Raw genomic sequence first — 7,162 nt, 5'->3', positions numbered from 1 at the left:
GGCCTAACAGTGATAAACTCCCTTAACTTTTGTTTCTCTGGGAAAGTTTTTTATTTCTCCCCCATTTCTGAAAGACAGCTTTGCTGGATAAAGTATTATTTTTTGGCAATTTTTTTCCATCAGCACTTTGAATATGTCATCCCATTATCTCCTGGCTTGCAGGATTTCTGAAAATTTCTGAAAACTTTGCTGATAGTTGTATTGGCATCCCTTTGTATATGATGTTTCTTTTTTTTTTTTTTTTTTTTTTTTTTTTTTTTTTTAAAAATGTGGAACGCTTCACGAATTTGCGTGTCATCCTTGCGCAGGGGCCATGCTAATCTTCTCTGTATCGTTCCAATTTTAGTATATGTGCTGCCGAAGCGAGCACTGTATATGATGTTTCTTATCTCTTGCTGCTCTCAAAATTTTCTGTCTTTGATTTTGGTAGTTTGATTATTATGTGTCTTGATGTACTCCTCTTTTGGCTGTACTCCTCTTTGATTGGAAAACTCTGTACTTCTTATACTGCTTCTTGGTATCTATCCCCAGTTTGGGGGAGTTTCAGTTATTATCTTTAAATATGCTTTCTGGCTCTTTAAATCTTTCTGCAATTTCTTTTTTTTTTTTTTTTTTGCTTGCAATTTATTTTATGTTCCTGTCTCTGTGCATCACTGTAACATATAGATTAGAAACAGAGTGACTGCGTCCAATATAGAATTTGAGAAAAAATAGAAATATATTATCTGTACTTCAGCTGTCCTGATAAGAATCAGTGGAGGGCTCTGTCCTCTCACTTTCTCTCTCCTAAATGCATGAAAGGCAGAGTTTTTAACAAAAATGATTTTAACACAAGCAATATTCTCCAACATTCAGGCACATACAGGTTTTCTACTGATTATATTTTTTGAGATTTTTATGCCCTGGTAGACCACAAATAGATTATCAACATCGTTTTGTTAATTTCCATTCTCAACTAATCCTGATTTCACCCTTTTATTTTATAGAGACATAGAGGCTAGAAAACACTATTTCTACAAAATGCAAAAAAAGCAAATAAAATGTCAACATTTACAAGTCACATTTATGAATATATTAATTAGAGAGTTACAATTTTAAACTTACAAAAAGTGGTAAGAAAACATAGAGGCTATTTTTATAATAAAAAATTACCTACTTTCTCTATTTTACAAATTATTATTCTCTCATCACTTAACAATTTCACCTAATGTACAACCAATTTTACAAGCTTAGAACTTTTTTTTTTTTTTTTAATTTTTTGGAGATGGACCTTCACTCTTGTTGCCCAAGGTGGAGTGCAATGGCGGGATCATGGCTCACTGCAACCTTCGCTTCCAGAGATCAAGCAATTCTCCTACCTCAGCCTCCTGAGTAGCTGGGATTACGGGCACACACCACCACGCCCGGATCATTTTTTGTTTTGTTAGTAGAATCAGGATTTCACCATGTTAGCCAGGCTGGACTCAAACTCCTGACCTAAGGAGATCCACCTGCCCTGGCCTCCCAAAGTGCTGGGATTACAGGCATGAGCCATTGCTTCCTGCCAGAACTTTTTTTGTTTTTTGAGAAAGAGTTTACTCTTTTTGCCCAGGCTGGAGTGCAGTGGCCTGATCTCGACTCACTCCCAACTCCTCCGCCCAGGTTCAAGCAATTCTCCTGGGTAAGCCTCTCCAGTAGCTGGAATTACAGGCACCTGCCACCACACCCAGCTAATTTGTATTTTTGGTAGATGTTGGGCAGGCTATTCTCAAACTACTGACCTTATGTGAGCCACCCGCCTCGGCCTCCCAAACTTCTGGGATAACAGGCGTGAGTCACACTGCCTGGCCCAGTAATATAAGGTTTTCTTTTTTTGTTTGTTTGTTTGTTTTTTGAGACAAAGTTTCACTCTTCTTTCCCAGGTGGGAGTGCAATGGCAGGATCTCCGCTCACTGAAACCTCTGCCTCCCGGGTTCAAGCGATTCTCCTGCCTCAGCCTCCCAAATAGCTGGGATTACAGGCATGTGCCACCATGCCCGGCTAATTTTGTATTTTTAGTAGAGACTGGGTTTATCCATGTTGGTCAGACTGGTCTTGCACTCCCGACCTCAGGTGATATGCCTGCCTCAGCCTCCCAAAGTGCTGGGATTACAGGCGTGAGCCACCACACCCAGCCCAGATAAAGTTTTATTAACTCGGCCGGGCGCGGTGGCTCACGCCTGTAATCCCAGCACTTTGGGAGGCCGAGGCGGGTGGATCACGAGGTCAAGAGATCGAGACCATCCTGGTCAACATGGTGAAACCCCGTCTCTACTAAAAATACAAAAAAATTAGCTGGGCATGGTGGCACGTGCCTGTAATCCCGGCTACTCAGGAGGCTGAGGCAGGAGAATTGCCTGAACCCAGGAGGCGGAGGTTGCGGTGAGCCGAGATCGCGCCATTGCACTCCAGCCTGGGTAACATGAGTGAAACTCCGTCTCAAAAAAAAAAAAAAAAAAAGTTTTATTAACTCTAGGAAGATTTGATAAATGGCAAATGTGACATTTTCAAATAGTTTTGTAATGACCACAAAAAATAAAATTATCTACTAGAAATTTTCATAACAAAATAATTGTTATATTATTGCAAAATATTTCCATTATCTCATATAGTAAGATATCATAAATTTAATCAATCTTAAAATATTATAAATGTGCTAGAAGTACTCAAAACTAAAAAAAAAAATTAAAAGCGAAGTAACTGAATCATTCAAAATGGGCTCATTTTTTTGTTTTAAAAGTAAAATTTAAGGCTAATCATGTGCAAAATACAATGAAACCCCGAACTATATTAATACATTTGCAATTTGACATGAGATTTGGGTGGGGATACAGAATGGAACCACATCATTCTGCGCTGGGCCCTCACAAACCTCATGTCATAGTTACATTTTTCTCTCTCTTTTTTTTTTTTTTTTTTTTGAGATGGAAAATTACTCTGTATCCCAGGCTAGAGTGCAATGGCATCATCTCGGCTCACCACAGTCTCTGCCTCCCAGGTTCAAGGGATTCTCCTGCCTCCGCCTCCTGGGATTACAGGCACCCACCACCATGCCTGGCTAATTTTTGTATTTTTAGTAGAGATGGGGTTTCACCATGTTGGCCAGGCTGGTCTCGAACTCCTGATCTCTATTGATCCACTGGGCTCAGCCTCCCAAAGTGCTAGGAATACAGGTACAAGCCATCACGTCTGGCCTGGTCCCCCTAATTCTTAACTCATTTCAGCATAAACTTAAAAGTCCAGTCCAAAGTCTCATCTGAGACAAGGCAAGTTTCTTCTACCAATGAGTCATTTCTTGGCTTCAGAAATGTTCCAAAGTCTATGAATCTTCGAACACCATCAAGTCACAGAGCGATGGAGGCTGAGGCTGTGGCAGAATCACTGAGACCTCCGGGAAAGAGGACACAGGGCATTAAAGCCAACCCCGAGCTCTGGCTGGAGAAAGAGACCTCTTTCTGCAATTTCTATTAAGCAAAGGTTTGGTTTCTGAATGGTGTCCCAAAATTCCCATAGGCTTTCCTCATTCTTTTTTATTCTTGTCTTTTCCGATCCTAACTTGTCCCAAGCAGTGACTTTGTGTTTTGGCTTCTCCAACTAGATAATTTCTAATGTTTCCAGCTCACTGATCCATTCTTCGGCTTGATCAAGTCTGCTATCGAAGCCTTCTACTTAATTTTTCCATTCAGTCATTGTATTCTTCATCTCTAGAATTTCTGTTTCGTTCTTTTTTATTGTTTCTATTTCTTTTTTTTTTTTTTTTTTTTTGAGACAGAGTCTTGTGTTGTAGCCCAGGCTGGAGTGTAGTGATGTGATCTTGTCTCACTGCAACCTCCGCCTCCCAGGTTCTGGTTCAAGCAATTCTCCTGCCTCAGCCTCCGGAGTAGCTGGGATTACAGGTACATGCCACCATTATCCAGCTACTTTTTGTATTTAGTAGAGATGGGGTTTCACCATGTTGGCCAGGCTAGTCTTTGAACTTCTGACCTCACGATCCCATGATCCACCCACTTCGGGCTCCCAAAGTGTTGGGATTACAGGCGTGAGCCACCGCACCTGGCCTATCGTTTCTATTACTTTCTCAAACTTCTTGCTTTGCATGTTGTTTTCCAAATCTCATTAAAGTTTCTATCCATATATTCTTATAATTTACTGAACTTCTTGGGGTATTATTCTGAATTATTTGTCTGTCATTTCCTAAATCTCCCATTCCTTTGGGTCCCATTGTTGACAATTTATTAGTGTCTTTTGGAGGTGTCATAATTCACTGATTCTTTACAGTCTTTGTGTCCTTGCATTGTTGTCTGAGCATTTAAGATTGCCCCCTCTTCTGGCTTTTGAAGGTGTTCTTTGGCAGGAATTAGACCTTCACTGTTTAGTCTAGCCTGTGATTCTGGAAGGGCCAGTCCCAGATAAGCTGGAATGACCCCAGATAGGCAGGGCTTGTTGTGATTTCTCTAGTTGACTGGGCTGCTGCCTTTGCTCTGATATTGGGTGGAGCTGCTAGCTGGGTACTGTGATGGCTTTTGGTCAGATAAGTCACAGGATATATTCCCTAGCCAAGCAATTCTGATATTTGGGATCTGCAGTTAGGCAAGGCTGCAGGCTGGGCTCTGAAGTTAGGTGGAGTCACTGCTTGGAACAAGTGAGATCAGAAGCTATGCTCATTAGAATTGCACAAGTGAGGCTGGGCACGGTGGCTCATGCCTGTAATCCCAGCACTTTGGGAGGCCAAGGCAGGCAGATTACTTGAGGTCAGGAGTTCAAGACCAGCCTGGCCAACATGATGAAACCCCGTCTCTACTAAAATTACAAAAATTAGCTGCATGGTGGCAGGTGCCTGTAATCCCAGCTACTCGGGAGGCTGGGGCAGGAGAATCACTTGAACCCGAGAGGCGGAGGTTGCAGTGAGCCAAGACTGTGCCATTGCACTCCAGCCTGGGCAACAAGAGTGAAACTCCATCTCACACACACACAAAAAGAAAGAACTGCACAGTTGAGGATTGTCTCCCTGTCAGGGTGGAACTGTGGGGTAGGCTTTTGGCTGAGTTCAGTGGTTATTTGACCTCTCAGTTCAAGCCAGTCTAGCCTCTTTGCATTTCTGAAATGTTCGGCGGTGGGAGTCTTCCTGTCTCCCACCGCTGGTTGTTGGGTGGGATTTTTGGCGGAGAGATGAGTAGATCCGTTTGGCTTCCTGCGTCAAGCTGGTCTGGCTCCTTCTCTCCAATGCATGGAGGTGGGAGTTTCTTTGCCTGAGTAGGATTGTTGGAGTGGGCTCCGAGGCTGGGCACAGAGACTAGCTATCTAGGGACTCAAGCTAGCTTGAAACTCCCACCATGCTTCTGAAGGTGACTAGCTCAGCTTTGTGAGTGGGCTTTGAGACTGGCTGGTATCTCTAATCTGGTGCCACTGCTGGCAAAAACACAGAGATATTGCCAAGATCCATGTGGTGGTCACTATGACCTCGGCCTCCTTTCATTGTTTCTACGTGGCCCTGAGTGGTCTAGCCACGCCGTTTCCCCAAGTGTTCCCCATGAGGGGAGACCACAGTGGGCTTCCTCAGAATGTTCCTGAGAAATATCACAGAATACTAAGGAAGATGGATGACTGCCTTAATTTCTCTTTTTCCCTAGTAGAAACTGTGGGCCAGGAAAATCTCCTCTCTCTGGCATTGTGCTGACTTGGAGGGAAAGCGGTGGCACAGTTGGAATAAGACCATTCTTCTTTGGGCAACAGAGTGAGACGCAGTCTCTTAAAAAGAAAAAAAAAAAGACTGTTCTTCTTACCCTTCTAATTCAGATTTCATTCAGTTCTGTGGACCATGTGTGTGTCTCAGACTTGTTTCCAAGTATTGGGGTTTACAAAAGGATTTTTCTGGCCTGTGGATAGTTGCTAGCTGAACTTTCTGTTGGTGAGGAGTGGAGCCTGACACTTCCTAAACTGCCATCTTGCTGGCAGTTTAGGATACAGCTATTTGTCACAATAGAGACAGCTATTTGTTTCTATTGAAGTACATTTGGCTTCAACAAACATGGGTTAGGCGAAACAGCATAATAAATATTTATTTATTTATTTATTTATTTATTTTGAGACGGAGTTTCACTCTTGTTACCCAGGCTGGAGTGCAATGGCGCGATCTCAGCTCACCGCAACCTCCGCCTCCAGGGTTCAGGCAATTCTCCTGCCTCAGCATCCCGAGTAGCTGGGATTACAGGCACATGCCACCATGCCCAGCTAATGTTTTGTATTTTTAGTAGAGACGGGGTTTCACCATGTTGACCAGGATGGTCTTGATCTCTTGACCTCATGATCCACCCGCCTCGGCCTCCCAAAGTGTTGGGATTACAGGCTTGAGCCACCGCGCCCGGCAGAATAAATATTTATAATTTAAAAAAGCATTTTAGACCAGGCAAGGTGGCTCACACCTGTCATTTCAGCACTTTGAGAGGCCAAAGCAGGAGGACTGCTTGAGACCAGGAGTTTGAGACCAGCTTGGGCAACAGAGCAAGACCCCATCTCTAAAAAAAGTAAAAGTAATTTTAAAATATCACTTAAATTCACCATATTAATAGAATAAAGGAGAAAAACCTAATGATCTCAATAGATAATAGAAATAACATTTGACAAAATTCAGCAATTGTGTATGATTAAGAATTCTCAGCAAATAAACAATAATCAGTCTGATGTGCATCTACAAAAAACACCCTACAACTATTATAGTTAATGGTAAAAAAAAAACACAGTGTTTTTCCCCCGAGACTAAGACCAAGGCTGGGATATCCATTCTCACCACCAATATTCACCACTATACTGTGGGCTTAACAGTGCAATATGACAAGAGAAAGAAATACAAGGCACACAGAATGGAAAAGAAGAAATAGAACTATCTTTATTTGCAGATAATAGTCACATACCTAGAAAAGCCTAAGGGATTTACAAAAAAGCTGGTAAAACTAATAAGTAGATTTAACAGTATTGCAGAACACAAAGTATTTCTGTATCCTAACAAAGAATAATCAAAAACTGGAATTTAAAAAATTATTTAGGTTGGGCATGGTGGCTCACACCCCATAATGCCAGCACTTTGGGAGGGTGAGTTGGGAGGATTGCTTGAAGCCAGGAATTTGACACCAGCCTAGGCAACAAA

General features: G+C 42.2%; 1 non-coding gene across 1 annotated transcript; it reads right to left on the bottom strand.

The window, feature by feature from the left end:
* Nucleotides 1–263: 263 nt before the first annotated feature.
* LOC116524930 lies at nt 264–370 on the bottom strand. Its single transcript, XR_004257529.1, has one exon. It is a non-coding gene; the product is annotated as a U6 spliceosomal RNA (small nuclear RNA).
* Nucleotides 371–7,162: the final 6,792 nt, after the last annotated feature.

This window comes from Sapajus apella, unplaced genomic scaffold, assembly GCF_009761245.1.
Source record: "Sapajus apella isolate SASKATOON/1434 unplaced genomic scaffold, GSC_monkey_1.0 scaffold46, whole genome shotgun sequence".
Lineage (NCBI taxonomy): Eukaryota > Metazoa > Chordata > Mammalia > Primates > Cebidae > Sapajus > Sapajus apella.
Note: the sequence above shows the minus strand (reverse complement) of the source record. Positions and strands in the feature narration are given on the sequence as shown.